The sequence below is a fragment of the Musca domestica genome, unplaced genomic scaffold, assembly GCF_030504385.1.
Source record: "Musca domestica strain aabys unplaced genomic scaffold, Musca_domestica.polishedcontigs.V.1.1 13, whole genome shotgun sequence".
Classification (NCBI taxonomy): Eukaryota; Metazoa; Arthropoda; class Insecta; order Diptera; family Muscidae; genus Musca; species Musca domestica.
The window spans coordinates 3,520-22,830 of NW_026712172.1; positions in this window are offsets into that span (position 1 = coordinate 3,520).

A 19,311-nucleotide genomic window follows, 5' to 3' on the forward strand; every position below is an offset into this window, starting at 1 on the left:
AGTGCCATTCAACTTCAAACGATCGCTCTTATTTCGGAAACTAAAAGACTTATGACTCTGGGAACGGTTCCATTGTGTCGAGAAATATTTTTTACAGTAAAACCAGTGCTTAAATTAGTTGAAATTTATTAAAACAAAATCATAACAGCCTTTTATCGAAGAAGTGTGAAGTTTTCTAGAAAATTAACTAGTGCCATTCAACTTCAAACGATCGCAAATATCTCGGAAAAAAAAGACTTATCACTCTGAGGATGGTTCCATTGCGTCGAGAAACACTTTTACACTAAAAACTTTTCTAATATTATTTATATGTTATTTAAACAAAGAGATGACATCCTTTTATCGAAGAAGTGGGAAGTTTTCTTGAAAATTAAATATAACAGTTCTAATATTAGTTGTTTTTGAAAGTTGCCTAGTGCCATTCATTTCAAATGGTCGCAAATATTTCGGAAACTAAAAGACTTATAACTCTGGGAATGGTTCCATTGTGTCGAAAAACATTTTTATACCGTCCACCATACATAGTATGGAGGGTGTATTAAGTTCTTCATTCCGCTTGTAACTCATCGAAATAATAGGTTTAGAACCAACAAAGTATGTACATTCTTTATAAGCGTAAAATTCTAAGACAATTTAGCCCTGTCCATCCACCCGTCTGTAATAAAATTTGCACAGATCTGTCTTTTGTCTGCAGGCAGGTCAAGTTCGAAGATGAGCTATATCGGTCTACGATTTCGCATAGCCCCATATAACGGTATCATCCGATATTCGGTATTTTGATGATTTTAGCCACGCTTTTCTATGGAATTGTCTAAAATTCTACACAAGGGGTAATTGTGAGTACTTTACCCCTGAAAGAGAATTGTCTATATAGGTCCACAACATCGTATAGCCCCCATATACTACTTATCCACATTACTGTGAATATGGTAATAAAAAACTAGAAGCAAAAGAGAGTTTGAAAATAAGTTTTGCGATCATAATATGTTATTTCTGACAAATTTATATTGTTTCTATGTGTTAAGATATATGTGTAAAATATATTATAAATCAATTATGTTGTGGAGGGTATACCACCATTGTATGCAGTGTATATTTAGTTTGTTATTCCATTTGTAACACCTCAAAATATACATTTTACACCACACAAAGTATATATATTCTTGATCAACATAAAATTCTATGTCGATTTAGCTATGTCCGTCCGTCTATCCGTTTTGTGGAAATCACTCTAGCTTCCGAACGAATTGAAGTAGATTGATAAAATTTTACTCAAATGTATATTATTTTTGAAGGCCGTCTTCGTGTAGTCCCTTGTAACACGATACCTACCCGATATTCGTTATTTTGATGATATTAGCAACATTATTTACCGGAATTGTTTCAAATTTGCCTATGACAGAAAATTGTCTGTGCAGGTCCCGTTTTATAACTCCCGTGGTGCCTCCTATATATGGTATTTTGATGATTTTAGCTACATTATAAACAGATTTTCTTTTCAAGTTTCGCATTTGAATATTGTTATGGCTTAGACTTTTGAATATTGCTAATGAAAGTTACCTTCTGCTGGTCCATGTCGTCGTATACACCATGATTATTTTTTAAGATTTACAGAATTTTTACGGATTTTATTGTTTTGAGAATTGCCAAATTCGTTCCAAATGGTGGAGGATATTCAAAGTTCAAAGGCCGAAATACAGCTTTTTTGCTTGTTTTTTTTTTTTTTTTTTTTTTCCCTGTCTTCGGACTTAGAGGATGATTACAAAGTGGAATTTATATGGAAAAATATTCGTTAAAAATCAATTCTTTAACATTGCCTGAAATGGTGTAAGTGATTCTATTCAAAATATAATAATACTTACATTTTCATCAACTTCTTCTTTTGTCTTGTTAATTTTTTTTGCGCAAAAAACACTACATACTTTCTTTCGATTCAAATACGGTGATTTGGCCCATTTCTAATATTAGTTGAATTTTAATTGAAACAAAGAGATAACTGCCTTCAGTTCAAGAAGTGGGAAATTTTCTTGATAATTGACTAGTGTCATTCAAATTCAAACGATCGAAAAATATCTCGGAAACTAAAAGACATATGACTCTGGCAATGGTTCCATTGTGTCGAGAAACATTTTCTACAGTTCTAATATTAGTCATATCTATATATATAAAAGAAAGTTGTGTTAGTTACTACGCTTAATAACTCAAAATCCGCTGGTCTGATTTTAACGGTTCATACAAATTCGGAATTGTCTCATTGCAGAAAAGGATAAAATCCCAAAAAATCGCGACAAAATTTGATATTTCAAGATTTTTATTTTGACTTTTGAAATGTACAATCGTAATGTTTTATTTTGAATGATTTTTTTTCCATTTTGATCTACTATTTTCGAATGGTACATTTGTAGTGTTTGTTTTATTTTTCATTTTTGAATTCTAATATCATGTGTAGTCTTTTTGGGGAGTAAAAGTTTATAACTGACAAAACTGTAATATTATGTATTTATCGGGTAAGAATAATATAATTTGATTAACTTTATTTATTTGGCTCGATTTCTTGAGAACTGAAATTGCAGGCGAGTTACATTAAGGTATAGTACCGAATTATGTTGTGGCGAAACGGAATAGATGATGTCGAAATAATTTAACGCGGTCTCACCAAAGTTAAAGGATAATTACTTTTTCAAAATCGCTAAAAAATTACGAAAAAAGAGTTTTCATTACAAAAATACTAAAATCGTGAAAAAATCGAAAAAAGTCAGTGGAATCGAATTTCAAAACAATAGTACATTGTATTGACAAACTTCGTAAGGAACTTTAAACATTTGCTGTTAAAAATCAGGGAAATTTTTTTCTTTTTATACCCTCCACCATACTAGGGAGGGTATATTAATTTTGTCATTCCGTTTGTAACTCCTCGAAATACTCATGTCAGACCCACAAAGTATATATATTCTTGATCAGCGTAAAATTCTAAGATGATTTAGCCATATCCGTCTGTCTGTCTGTGTGTCTGTCTGTCTGTCTGTCTGTCTGTCTGTCTGTCCGTCTGTCTGTTGTAATCACGCTATCTTTCGAACAAATTGAGATAGAAGGCTAAATTTTGCACACATGTATATTTTGCCAGTAGGCAGGTTAAGTTCGTAAATGGGCCATGTAGGTCCAAGTTATCATATAGCCCCCATATAACTGTACCTCCCGATATTCAGTATTTTTATGATTTTAGCGACATTATTTACCGGGATTGTTTCAAATTTCGCATGTGAATTTCGGAATGGATACTTCAGCCCATGCCAGAAAATTGTCTGTGCAGGTCCATGTCTTCGTATAGCCCCCATATAACGGTACCCCCCATATTCGGTATTTTAATGATATTAGCTAGATTATAAACAGATTTTCTTCAAGTTTCGCATTTAAATAGTGTAACAACTTATGACAAAAGTTGCCTATGCTGGCCCACGTCGTCGTATAAGCATTCGGTATTCTTAAGATTTTAACAGAATTTTTAACGGATTTATTTATTAGAAAATGCCAAATTTGTACCAAATGGTGGAGGGTATTAAAAGTTCGGCCCGGCCGAACTTACAGCTTTTTTACTTGTTTTTAATTTGTTTTTCTTTTTATTGTCAATTTTATATAATGTACAATTTTTTTCAATTTAACTTATCATATTTGTTCAATCGCTTTTTTGTGAACAAGATATACAAAAGAAGGTTATGGTTAGTTAATACGTTTATAACTAAATAACGGGCTTCAGTTGGAAGATGCGAACAAATTTAAAGAAACAACAAGTTAAAAAGCCGTAAGTTCGGCCGGGCCGAACTTTGAATACCCTTTACCCCTGAAATAGAATTTTTTATATAATTCCACGATATCGTATATACCCCATATAACGGTACCCCCGATATTCGCTATTTTAATGATTTTAGCCATATTTTTCAATGGAATTGTGTGTAAATTCACACAAGGATTTCCGTGTGAGTACTTTATCCCCTAGAAGAGAATTGTTTATATAGGTCCACAATATCGTATATCCCCCATATTAGAGCACCTCCCCATATTCGGTATTTTGATGACTTTAGCCATATTTTGAATAACCGCTTTTGTCTACTACTTTTTTCACATTGCTGTGAATATGGTAATAAGAAACTAGAAGAAAAAGAGATTTTAAAAATAAGCTTGTGCGATCAAAATATGTTATTTCTCACAAATTTATATTGTTTTTGTGTGTTAAAATATGTTAGAATCAATTGTTTTTATACACTCCATCAAAGATTTTGCACAAACCTCTCAAAATTCACGATAGTGTCTTAAATTTGGTATAGTGCTATGGGTTCCAGGTGGAATCATTTGTACAAACTATGTGTCATATAGGTCTACGTTTTGGTATATACCCCGATTTCAAGTATTTTTTTTTTTTGCAATATTTTTCAAACTATTTTGGCAAATTTTAATAATTTGAGTTTTTAGAAGGTATCCCCTGATTTCAGCTATTTCCAGGGTCTTGGCTGAACAAGGCTAATATTATCAAAATATATATGAAGACGTTGACATGCTTGGACAATTTTCTGTCATAGGTTGTAGTAACGATTGCCAACTTAATAAAAGTAGTAAGTTCGGCCGGGGCGAACTTTGAAAACCCTCCACCATTTGGAATGGGGCCTATACGAAGACCTGGACCTGCATAGACAATTTTCTGTCACAAACTGGAGTTTCCATCACGAACTCTAAATGCGTAATTTGAAAAAAAAATTAGGCTGTAGTATCCATTTCGAACTTCAAATACTAAATTTGAAACTATTTCGGTGAATAATGTTGCTAAAATCATCGAAATACCGAATATTGGGAGGTACCGTTATATGGGGGCTATACGAAGACGTGGACCTGCACAGACAATTTTCTGTCTTAGGCTTCGAACTTCAAATATTAAATTTGAAACAATTTCGGTGAATAATGTCGCTAAAATCATCAAAATACCGAATATCGGGAGGTACCGTTATATGGGGGCTATATTAAAATGTGGACCTACATGGCCCATTAACGAACTTAAGCTGCCTACTGTAAAAATAAACCTGTGTGCAAAATATTAGCCCTGTAGAAAGATAACGTGATTACAACAGACAGCAGACAGACAGACAGACGGACATCGCTAAATCGACTTAGAATTTACGCTGATCAAGAATATATATACTTTGTTGGGTCTGACATGAGTATTTCGAGGAGTTACAAACGGAATGACAAAGTTAATATACCCTCCATAGTATGGTGGAGGGTATAAAAATAGAAACAATTCCGATTTATAATGTCGCTAAATCATCAAAATGGCAAATAAAGGGAAGTGACCTTATGCGGGGACTATACGAAAACGTAACCTATCTCCTGGCAAAATGCACATGCGTCAAAAATGCTAGCCATCCATCTCAAGTCGTTCCAAAATAGAGTTACGCTGATCCAGAATATATATACTTTGCAGGGTCGAACATGTGTTTTTTGAGGAGTAACAAACGGAGTTACAGAATGATGGAGGGTATAAAAACTTAGCCGTGCTCTTGAATGGAAAACGTAAACATTATTTATAATGAAAATAGTGCCGCTTATATGAGTAAGATTTGTGAAATGCTTTAAAAAATGGACATTAAAGACTAAAACTACGGGCCGGCAAAGCGGACCGGGTCAGCTAGTTTAATATAAACAAAGGATAGCAGCCTTAATTTCAAGAAGTGGGTAATTTTCTTGAAAACTGGCTAGTGACATTCAAAAACATTTTTTGCATTAAAATCTGTACTTATATACTTGTAATTTATTTAAACAAAGAGATAACTAAATGACTTATGACTCTGGGAATGGTTCCATAGTGTCGAGAAACATCAGTTCTAATATTAGTTCAAACGGTCGCAAATATCTCAGAAACTAAAGAACTTATGACTCTGGGAATGGTTCCATTGTGTCGAGAAAAATGTCTTACACTAAAAACAGTTCTAATATCAGTTGTATTTTATTTAAACAATGAGATACCGAGAACAGGAAGTGGGAACTTTTCTTGAAAGTTGGCTAGTGCCATTCATCTTCATACGATCGCAACTATCTCGGAAACTGAAAGACTTATGACTCGGGGAATTTTTCAATTGTGTCGAAAAAAATTTTTATACTCTCCACCATACATTGTACGGAGGGTATATTAACTTCGTCATTCCATTTGTAACTCATCGAAATAATAGGTTTAGAAGTTACAGTACCCACATCAACAGTACCCACATCTACAGTACCCACTGTGACAAATACTTTTTAAGAAACCCAAATCTGAAACAGTGTTGCAGATTCAAAATAAAGAAATTCCGATCTGCAACAATGTCACAGATCAAAACAATCGCCGATGTTGAATACGAACAAAGAAATCTAAACCTGCAACAATGTTGCAGAACAAAGAATAAAGTTTATAACAAAACTAAAGACCAATCCAGAATGGTCAAAATGCAAGCTAAAAATTTTGACCATTGATATGAAATAATTTTCTAACTATAAGTTACTCTTAAGTATTTGTTCATGGAATAAGTTCAAAACCGGAATCACTGGCGTTTTTTATTGCTGGCGCAGTAGGTAGGATCGGTATTAGTCAAGGATACGAAGATCCCATCAATAATAATAAAGAAATCGGGCAATTGATTGTAATTAACGTGAAGTTTAATTAACGTGAAATTTAATTAACTAAAAAGGAACTCGCACAATAGAGTGATTTCTAGAATTAATTGATTCCAAAAACAACTCAAGCAAACATCAAAAAAGCTCGTAATCAGAAGGAGTGATAGAAATCTTGCCCCGAAGGAAGCAAGGAAAGGATCCATTGGGAGTAGACTATATAGTTTTATTTAAATATAGTTATTATTTAAAGAGGTTAATATTTCAAAAAAAGTAATATAATTCTGAAAATATGAAAAAATACTGTAAAACAATGTTGTGTGATTTAGGAAAACATAATTGAACAAAAGAATATTGTGAACCATGGCTCAACATAGAGTAACTATCGACCCCATAAAATACTTGTCCAAACTAACATCTTTTGATGGCAGCTTTAAAAATCTACATATATTTGGATAGGGTAACTTCAATATTGGACACATACGACGATGTATCCAAGAGTTTTGGATATAGTAAAGTCAAAGCTAGTTGGTCAAGCAAAGACGTTAGTGACATTAATAATCATTTGACGTCATGAGCAACACTTAAGACAGTGCTAACAAATAATTTGGGAGATAGATTATCAATAGAGCAACTTAACGATCAAATGCGGTCACTTAAGTTCAAAACGAACGAAAAAAAAACTTTTATGATGATATTACGTATTCTCTCAGTCGGCTCAATATGAGGAGCCGCATCCTATATCAAAATTAGGTAGGTTATGATGCTATCATAAACGCCAATAAAAGAACTGCGTTAGACATATTTAAAAATAAGCTTATAGAACCAATGCGTTCCATAATAATTTGTCGGAATCCGGCAAAAATCGAGGATGCTATGAAAATTCTGTATGATAACAATTATGCCTATTCAAATAAAAAGTTTAACAAAAATCAAGGAAAAAATGTTACTAATAACCGTAATTCGAGCCCAGACCGAAATAATCATACTAATAGATTTTATCAAAATGCAAACCAACGTCGGAATGATAATAGTGATCACTCTGTTGCAAACCAATCGGATAATGACAGACCAATACCGATGGAGGTGGAAAATTTGCAACGGGACAGTTCAACAGACTGGTCCACATAATGATAGGAAAATGTAAATTCTTATCAGACACAGGTGCAACGAATTCCTTAGCCAACCATAACGTTTTCCATTCGACAAGAATTGTAATATTAAAAAATCCAACAACAATGAATGCATTGAACAACGAACACACAGTCACCAAAAGGGTAATGATACTTTACGAAAGTATAAAGCGGTCATAGATTTTGAAAGTAATTTCATGCTATTAAATGGGAAAGTAATTCCATTACATTTTGAAGAACGAAGGAAGGTCGTATTGAATATATTTCCGGGGGAACACCTCTACAGAATTCCATCATGTTCTTATAACACAAATATTCTAATAAATAATGTAATAAAAATCTTAAGGATATAACAATCAACGATGGATTATATACTTGTGAGAATAATGAGGTAGGAATTTAAATATGTAACAAAACAGATAAGAAGCGTTTGGTAGAAATGAATGAAATATTATGTATTCAGGAAGTTTTAGTGAAATACACAACTTTAAAAAAGGCCCGGGTATGGAGGTTAATAAGGAAAATATTAGCCCACATTCTATAATGGACAAAGTCAGAACCCAACATTTAAATCTAGAACAAAAAAAGCAATTATGTAAACTCCTAATTGATTTCCATGAAGTATTTCCAGATAATGAAAAGTTATCCTTTACTCATGAAATAAGGCATAATATAAATACTAAAGACGAAATCACAATAAGGGGCAAAATATACAGATACCCCTACATTCACAAGGAGGAGATCCAAAGACAAATAACAGAAATGTTGCAAAACGGTATTATTGCACCGAGCGTTAGTGCTTACAACAGTCCTGTTTGTGTGGAATCTAAAAAACCTGACATGTTTGGAATAAAAATATAAAACGGTGGATGACAATTACCCAATTCCGAATATAACTGATATTCTAGACAAATTAGGGAAATCCAATTGTTTTTCTATTATTGATCTTAAATGTGGATTTCATCAAATAGAGGTTGAAAGGAAATATAGACCTAAGGCTGCATTTTCCCATTATCGATTGAAAATTCAGCCTTAGGTCTATATTTCCTTTCAACCTCTATTTGATGAAATCCACTTTTAAGATCAATAATAGAAAAATTATTGTATTTCCCTAATTTGTCTAGAATATCAGTTATATTATGAATTAAACAGAATGTCATTCGGATTGAAAAATGCCCCGAGCACTTTTCAACGATTGGTTGATAACTTTCTTAGAGAGAATGTGTTTAACTTCAATTTAATTTAATTTCTTTAAAAATGCAACCCTTTGCTCTTTTTCTTCAATTTGTCAAATACCATTTTATTCAACTTTGAACTTTCGTTCAAAGTTAGTGATGACAAATTGTAACGAGCAAAGATGATCAATTCGCGCCTCTCTTGTGACATCTAGGCTTGCTCGCTACTTTTTAGTTTACTTGTTATTCGGATTTTCGTCCAACAACATCATCTTCACAACACCCATTGTCCAAAAGCTAAAGTTATATTAGTTTTTCGACTAATATAATATTCAATAAAACCGCCAATTTTTATTATTTAAAAATTTTAATTATTTGTGTTTTATTTTCCTTTATTCATTTTCGCTGCTCCGCAACATTTTTGGTCTCTTCGAGACGCGATACGTGCTTCCAACAACAAAAAAAAACTAACCTGTGTCTCTTTTGTTTTTGCAAAGGATTGACTTTGACCAGCATCTACCCAGTGCCTACCATCACACACTCGCAGCCTACTTATCCATCCCTTCATTTATATTTTTAAAAAAACAAATACATCACTAAAAAGGTACGTACCGTCTATTTAGTGAGCATAAACCGCGAGTGTTTTGTTTTTAAATAAAAATTAAATTACAAAAACAACGAATAAAGTGCTTAACTACGGTCGTTTTTACAAGTGTCCGTCCGTCGGTAATTCGTTTTTGTTCATACATTTCCAACAGTGCCGGTTTCTATTTCGTGTAATAATTCTCTTCAAGAATATTACACTCTTAATACCCGCTCTTTGTTGTGTTATACGTGAAGAAAAAAATATAAGCAAAAAGTGTTTATTGCAATACATAAGCAGTGATCAGTGATTTTATTGTGGTTGTGTTTGTTTATTTTGTGATCTTTGGCATAAAGAAGAACAAAATAAACACTAACAACATTACTGTTGGATATCATAACAACAATACAATCACATAATAGAGCTGTGTACTCTGTGGTTGGTTGATTTCTAATAGGTAATCAGTAACCAACTACAGGGTGTAATAGGTCTGTTCGGGCAAAAATTGGAAAATTTGTTTATTAGGTCTGTTCGGACCAAAAATTAAATTAATTTTTTGGAAACATACGGTTCTGTTGGAAATAGTTCAGGTCCGTATAGAGTGCACCCTACATTCGGTCGTTTCGACATTTAATAATAATTTTCGTTATTATTATATAGTATAAAAATATAAATTAAATATTTTTAATTTTTTAAATATTTATTTGAATTTTTGTCTTTTTTAAAAAAATTATTGTTTTGAACTGTAGCGCGCATCTTACAGTCCGTGCACCCTACAGTCAGTAATAAATATTAAACAAAATTACTTTTTTATTGATTTTTTGCAATTTTTGGCGATTTGTTTTGGATTTAAATTATTTCTTTTCGGAAATAATTTTGTTGTGTATAAATCAAAATCAAACAAATCAAATTCTCTGTATTTTTCGATACACTGAAACGCCTAACGAAACAAAGATTGTCAAATTTGCAAATACTTCTTCAAGTTTTTGGTATTTTTTTAATACTCATAAAAACAAGAGTGTATTATTCGATACACAGTGAAAATCTTTTCGATTTTCATTACCGAGAAAATTTATTTACATTTTCTCATCACTTTTTTTTAAATTAAAAAAAAGGGTTCCTTTATCTAGTTGGGTGTTGTATTTGTTAGCATTCACTTACAGATAAAAGCATTTTCGTGCTGTTTCAATATAAATTTGAACAATTTCACTCAATTTTCGTTGAGTTTTAACAATTTTAAGTTTGTTTACACTGATATTTTCAGATTTGCGATTTTTAAATTCAGTTCTTGTTCTCTTTGGCCAAATTCATAGAGCTTTCTAATTCACAATGCCACTATCTCCACTTGATTTCTTTATCAGAGCAACTGATGCTCTGGTAAAATTTGAAGCCAACTTTACTTCTCTTCGAGAGGAAGAGTTGGACATATATTCCCTTGATGTTCAGGCCGCTGAGGCTAGGGAATTGTGGAGTAAAGTGAAGGAAATGTTTGACCAATGTCTTACATATCTCCAAACTTCTGAAGATGCTGAAAGTGAAGACATCACATCTGCAGAAAGTAAATATGACGTTGCGTATAGGGCATATGTAAACGTCATTGCTTCAATAAATCGTAAATTGGACCAATTACGTACCATACAAAAAAATTCTAACCCTTCCTTAATTCAAAGTCGAATTCACATGTTTCACATGTAACTAGCACTACAAGAGTGCTAGAAGAGTTCAGAAATTTTGCCTCTGTCTGGCGTTTCGCGCCATACGGAACCGTAAGTTGAAGTTTTCGCTTCAAATGACAATATAATGCATAGTCTAAATCTACCGCCATGCGATATAGATGTTTTCAATGGCGATTTCCTTTCCTGGCCTACCTTTAGGGATCTGTTTTCTGCAATATACATCAACAACAGTCGACTTAGTAACATTGAAAAATTATGTTATTTACTTAAGAAAACCAGTGGGGAAGCTAAAGACATCATTTCAAAAATCTACAACGAGCAATCAATGGATGTATTTCGGCTATGGCGATCTATGACGTTTCTACGAACGACTGGGATCCCATATTAGTCTTCATATGCATTCAAAGATTGCCTAAGCACACGGTCTCGCTATGGGAACAGACAGTCAAAGACAAGTCGGCTTTGTCTGATTGGAAGGATTTGGATCGTTTTCTTACGGAAAGGATCCAGACCCTTACTTGTCTCCGAGACATTCGAGGTATTGACTCATCAACAAAGTCCGTACCTTCTGTGTCTTCTAGCGCTTCTTCCTTTAAATCTTGCGTTCTCTGTCCTAAATTGGTTCATCCATTGCGTTTTTGTCCAGAGTTCAAAAAATTATCCATAGAAGGTCGTTTTTCAGTGCTCAAACGCTTCAATTGTTGTCTGAACTGTCTGACGGTTGGTCATGAAGTTAAAAAATGTGTAAGTAAACACAATTGTGGGAAATGCAATAAGCGACATCACACACTTTTACATCGTGAGATGTCAAATCACGCAAATTCTACACCAGCAGCGACTCCGTCGCCAAAAACTTCTAACCAATCCATCAATGCGAATCCATATATTCCCTCGACTTCGTCAGGTATATCCCACTCTGTCAATAGGCAAGTGTATCATATTTCGCAAAACAAAAATGTTGTTTTGGGTACCGCAATGGTGAATCTAATTCACCAAGGCAACACATACCCTGCTCTGAAGCGTCAAGTACGTCGACCCAAGCTACGATTTCTAGCGTTAATAAAAGTGTTTCCACTACATCCAGAAAATTGTGCTCATTATGCATAGGTTCTCCTATCGACTCATCAATTTTCTTTGAAATCCCAGCTCTAGTGGTTCCCGCTATTTCTGGTAATTTACCCTCCATTTCAATAGGTGGTGACATAATTTCCCGTTTGCCAAATATTCGTTTGGCAGATAGAAACTTCTGCGATTCTAGACCAGTTGACCTTCTACTAGGCGTTGATTTATATCCTAGAATCCTTTTACAGGGAATTCAATCGAACATCTTAGGTTCTTTAATGGCACAGAGAACTGTTTTCGGCTGGATCATTACTGGTCCCATTCCCAATTCTACAATTACGGTTTTAACAACCACTATCAACTTTCCGGAAGAAGATCTTAACAAGACTCTTCTTCGATTCTGGGAATTGGAAGAACCTCCAAAACGCGCTATCTTGTCTCCTTCGGACAAATTCTGTGAGGAAAATTTCAAAAAGACGACTCGACGGGACTCAGACGGCAGATATATTGTCACACTTCCTATGATTCCTGAATTCGCAGGCCAACTTGGTCATTCTAGGACCAATTGCTTACGACAATTCTTTCGAAATGAGGCGTCACTCCTAAGAAAACCCCAAATTAAAACAATTTACGATGGTGTGGTCCGGGAATATTTAGAATTAGACCACATGAGACTGGTTTCGACTTCGTCAGCAAGCTCTACAGTTTGCTATCTTCCTCACCATCCGGTTATTAATCCGGATAAACAAACAACAAAATAGCGAGTGGTTTTCAATGCCTCGAACAAGACTTCCAACGGGAATAGTCTTAACGATATTCTCTACGTCGGCTCAACTCTTCAGTTGGACCTAGTCCTTCTTATTCTAAGATGGAGATTTTTCCAATTTGTATTCAATTTCGACATAACGCAAATGTACAGGCAAATTCATGTCGATTCTGCTCATACGCCTCTCCAACGTATTTTATTTCGGGATTCTCCCAACAAACCGGTTCTTTGAACTTCAAACGGTAACCTTCGGAGTAAACTGTGCTCCTTATCTTGCGATTCGGACTTTACTTCAATTGGCCGATGATACAGAAAATGAATTTCCGCTAGCTGCACATATCCTTCGGAAGTGCATGTACGTAGATGACGTCTTGGCCGGTTATCACGATTTGGAGACAGCGCAAAAATCAAGAGACCAACTCATTGGTGCTCTTTCTTCCGCGAAGTTTGAACTTCGTAAATGGACAGCCAATAATCGAGAAATTTTAGATTTTCTTCCCTTAGATCACCTATATGATGCTAAGCTTCTTACTTTCGTGGAAGCTAGTAGTTCAAAACCGCTGGACATTCGCTGGAATGCACAGTTGGACCATTTCTATTTCAGTGTAAACCCGCTGGAACACCGGTCCAAATATACTAAACGGGAAGTTTTGTCAACCATCGCCAAGCTTTTCGATCCAGTAGGATGGTTAGGACCAGTAATTGTTGTAGCAAAAATCATCATGCAGCGTATTTGGCTGGACAACATTGGTTGGGACGATTCGCTTCCGTCTTCGACAGAACGCGAATGGGAAAAATTTGTGATTTCTTATCAGGGTGTTAACTCCATATCCATTCCTCGTTGGGTCCAATATTCACCTCTTTGTCATGTCGAACTTCATGTCTTTTCCGATGCCTCGGAAAAGGAATACGCTGGGGTAGCGTACATTCGTGTCGTTGCTTCAAATGGGAAAATTTTCACAAATTTGCTGACTTGCAAAACAAAAGTAGCTCCGCTTAAGTCCATTTCCCTACCTCGTTTAGAATTATGCGGTGCTGTATTAGCATCAGAACTTGTCAAGGGTATTTTGAGTGAAATTGACTTTTTTTTAATAATATCTTTTGTTGGACCGATTCTACGATCGTCCTTTCTTGGCTTCAAAAAACTCCATCTACATGGTCTATTTTCGTTGCCAATAGGGTATGTCGCATTCAAGAGAATGTTGGGCAAAATAAATGGTTTCATGTTCGATCTGAGGACAATCCTGCTGATTTAGGTAGTAGGGGGCTTTCTCCTTCGGAGTTGGCCTCTTCCCAAATTTGGTGGCACGGTCCTCATTGGCTAAGCCTTAATAGTTCTAACTGGGAAATTCAAAATGTTTTTGTTGATACTGAGGTCGAACTTCGTCCTGTTAAAAGTCATGTCACTTTTATCAAAGACTATGATGATGTTTTAAATAGATTTTTTTCCATAGATAGAGCATTTCGCGCCATTGCATATATCTTTCGATTTTTCCACAATACGCATTCTTTTCATAGAGGTAAACATCATTATGAGAGTTCTGCTCCTAACAATTCAGAGATCCTAGCAGTAAAATTACGTCTTGCTGCGCTTGCTCAAAAGGCATACTATTCAGAGGAATATTATGCCTTACTTCATAAACGACCACTTAATCCTAAAAGTGCTATTTTATCTCTAAATCCATTTCTGGATAAATTGATTGAATGGACGCCTATCGCAGTCTCCGACTCTCTCCTATTCTGAACGGCATCCTATTCTCTTACCTTATCATAGTAAATTAGCAAGACTGTTGTTGAAACAAATTCATGTAGATTCGCTTCATGGAGGAAACCAATTAATGCTCCGTATGCTTTGCATGGAGTACTGGATTCCTCGCGCTACTTCACTGATTAGGTCAACCATAAGGCATTGCAAATTGTGCGTTTTAGCACAAATTTGTACCCAAATTATGGCATCTCTGCCTCCAGAAAGAACGGTTTTGGTTAGGCCTTTCACCTCTACAGGTATCGATTTCGCTGGCCCATTCGACATTAAATCCTTTACAGGTAGATGTTGCAAAATTACAAAGGGGTATGTCTGTGTCTTCGTGTGCTTTTCTACGAAAGCAATACATTTAGAGCTAGCCTCGGATTTATCTACCACTACCTTCCTGGCTGCATTTAATAGATTTATATCTCGTCGTGGATGTCCAAAGACTATCTTCTCGGACAACGGCACTAACTTCGTTGGTGCATCTCGAGAAATAGAACGGGAATTTAAGCAAGCATTAAATGAAATTCGTGATAAACTCCGATCAAAGTTTTCCTATCAAGAGCTTTCATGGAGATTTAACCCAGCTGGAGCTCCACATATGGGTGGACTTTGGGAAGCTGCGGTTAAAAGCTTTAAAATTCATTTTAGGAAAATGGCTAAAAATTTCAAATATATGTTTGAAGAATTTTCTACATTGCTCACAAGAATTGAGGCGTGCTTAAATTCTCGTCCACTCTGTCCCATGAGAGATAGCCCTTACACCTGGGCATTTCCTTATAGGATATCCGATCCTCGCTCCTCCGGAGCCCATAATAAATGAATATCCATTGGATATCGTTAATCGATATAGAAAATTAAAAGCGCTCTCACAACAATTCTGCCTTCGATGGAAAGAAGAATACTTAAAGAGCCTCCACCATCGTTACAAGTGGAAATTTCCGCAACGCGATATTCAACCGGATGATTTAGTTGTCCTTCGACAGGAACATTTACCTCCCACAGCGTGGAAATTAGGTCGCGTTGTCCAAGTTTATCCGGGAATTGACGGTCACGTTTGCGTCGCTGATATAAAAACGGAAAACGGTATCGTAAGACGACCTGTAGTTAAGCTGGTCATTTTGACAGACGACGATTAAAATGTTCACCTCTCTACCATGCCATCTCCACTTTTTTCACAGATGGAAAATTTGAGTCAGATGGCCGCTTCCCTTCCTTATTACGATGAGGACATCCCAATGTCGGATGAAGAGAGAGGTGTCGAGGATGCTATTATTCCTCTGGGCTCCCAAGACTCCGACATACGCGGGGTCAGCAATGCTGCCGCTCCTCTACGGGAACCTGCACCGGCACTGCCAGCCAAATCGAACGGCTCTACGGCCGATCAAACAGGCTCCGCTTCTTCTCTACGGGAGAATTGCACGGCAGAGCCTGTACCAAATCCGGCATCTTCGTCCCAAACGGCAGGAGATACCCCTCAGGTGCTCCTGGCCTCAACTAGTGGCCTTTCGACCACAGGCGCAGACACCGCTGCTCCTCTACGGGAGATTGCACCAGCGAGGTCTGCATCTCCTCAAGGCTCTGCCTGGACCGCTGGCACAGCGTCTCCTCTACGGGAGCTTGCACCCGTCGTCCACGAACTTTCAACGACAGATGTGGCTACCAAAGGCGGAGTGGCTGCTCCTCTACGGGAGACTAAAACTTCAACTTTCGCCGAAACTCCTCAAGGCAAATGCACAGTGGCCAGATCCATTCGACAACAGGGACCTAAATGGGTTTTGTGCACACAGAGGCACGTCCTTCGGGAATGTCCCGAATTTCTTAAATTGACCTGCGAAAAAGGATTCGATTTGTGATTCAGGAGCATTTCTGCTCCAATTGTTTAGGCAGGTCACATACCCTCCGAAAATGTTTGAGTCCACATCGTTGTCACCTCGGCAAAAAGCCCCTATCCAAGGGAAATGTCCGACCTTCGGGTAAAAAAGATTCCACGTCTCGTCCATCCACCTCGTCGCATATACCCACTTCGAAAAAGTCCGTTCCAAAGAAGTCCTCTAAACCGAGATTGTCCGCTCCTCCTTGTCCGGTCTCGTCCAAGCCGTCGAGCTTTTTTGTTCCGACTATACAGTCCATTCAGCCCATTGTTACGCTGGGGCCGACAATGGTGGTTAATATTATCCTTCCGGATAGAAAAGTACCAGTCAGAGCGCTGTTGGACCCCTGTGCTGGACATAGCCGTATATGCTCAACGCTGGCTAGTTAGCTTCAGCTCAATTCTCTAAACGTTGGCCAAGAGCTTTATTGCCAACTTACGTTGCAATCATTTCATGATTCGTCCCAACTTCTGCGCGTTTCCGCCAGAAGTATGTCCTTGAGGCATGTGGTCACGCCGTCGCAATCAGCCCCCGACTATTTCAAGGACCATTATGCCGGGATGCAATTGGCAGATCCCGAATTCCATAAGTCCGCTCACGTGGGGCTCATTCTTGGGTCTGATGTGTACCCGAAGGTAATAAAGTCACAGACTTATTCGAGACCAGGGTTCCCCTGGGCTCAATTAACCATTTTTGATTGGGTGATATCGGGTCCTTGTCCACTGTAGGATCGCCAGAGATGATCAGCCAACATCTGTCCCTATGGTCAAGCTGATTTTTGGAGGCAATCTTCAATTGTCTCGATGGTTCTACGACCATCAATTGTTTTTTGAAAAAATTAAGAAAAGATAATAAAAAAAAATTTATGCTCAAAATTGACGGTTACGCCTCTTATTTATTATAACTGTATTTCCAAGTTATTATAAGTTAAGATTTGTTTTGTTGTAACATCGCTAGATGTTTCAAGGGTGGCGGTAATGTTTAACTTCAATTTAATTTAATTTCTTTAAAAATGCAACCCTTTGCTCTTTTTCTTCAATTTGTCAAATACCATTTTATTCAACTTTGAACTTTCGTTCAAAGTCAGTGATGACAAATTGTAACGAGCAAAGATGATCAATTCGCGCCTCTCTTGTGACATCTAGGCTTGCTCGCTACTTTTTAGTTTACTTGTTATTCGGATTTTCGTCCAACAACATCATCTTCACAACACCCATTGTCCAAAAGGTAAATTTATATTAGTTTTTCGACTATATAATATTCAATAAAACCGCCAATTTTTATTATTTAAAAATTTTAATTATTTGTGTTTTATTTTCCTTTTTTCATTTTCGCTGCTCCGCAACAGAATGTATCGAAAAAAGAATGTATGGTGTACATGGATGACACTATAATTTTCTCGAAAGGTTTAGAGGAACACATTAAAAATTTGAAATCAGTATTGCTAAAATTGAGAAATGCAAGACTTAAAGTGCAATTAGACAAATGTGAATTTCTAAGAAAAGAGGTATAATTCCTTGGTCATATTGTAAATGGGAAAGGAGTTTTTCCTAACAAAAAGAGGGTTGAAATAATAAAAGACATACCAATTCCTAAAACAGAGAAAGATATAAAATCATTTTTAGGAATGACCGGTTACTACCGAAGATTCATAAAAAATTACGCTCATATAGCAAAACCAATGACACAATGTTTAAAAGAAGATTCCAGCATTTAAATTACAAATCCAGATTATATTGCCGCATTTAATGAATTGAGAAAGAAGTTAACTGAAGCCCCGATACTTGTATATCCAGACTTAATATACCATTTGAAATAACGACAGATGGCAGTAACGTAGCTATAGGAGGAGTTCTGTCTCAGAACGACAAGCCCATAGCGACAACACTAAACGAGCACGAAATTAATTATTCAACCATAGAGAAAGAATGCTTAGGAATTGTGTGTTGCATTAACAATTTAGACCTTATGTCTACGGAAGGAAGATTAAATTGTTTACAGATCTCAAACCCCTTGTCTGCTTGAACAATTTAAAAGAACCAAATTCTAAACTAATGGGGTGGAGGATGCAAATAAGCGAGTATTATTATGAAATATATTACAAACAGGGTCACTTAAACAAAGTAGCCGACTGTTTAAGTCGAATAAAAATCCATATTATTCATGAGCAGGAGTCAGAAAAACTAATAAATATTAGTAAAAGACCCATAAATTTCTTTAAGAACCAAGTTATCATAGAAAGAATATTTTCAGGATCAGCTTCTATAAAAACAATGAAAATTCACAATTCAAACCGGAACATTATTAATGCCAAAGACTTCGATAACGATTTTGTTAGAACCATTATTTCAAATCACTTTTATGGAGGTAAACACAACGTTGTTTACTTGACAGATGAATTATTTGAGATTTTCGAAAATGTTTTAAAGAACTAAAAAATAACCAGATGTTTAAATAAATAAATTGATATAAACGAAAATTTTGCCCAAATAAAATGCACATACTACTATCCAAAATTAAAAAAAAAAATTACTGAATTCATAAATATTTGCGAGATTTGCAATTTAGCTAAATATGAAAGAAAGCCTCAGTCAATACCATATATGATTTCAGAAACTCTAAAAATTCCCCACGAAATAGTTCATATGGACGTTGTTCA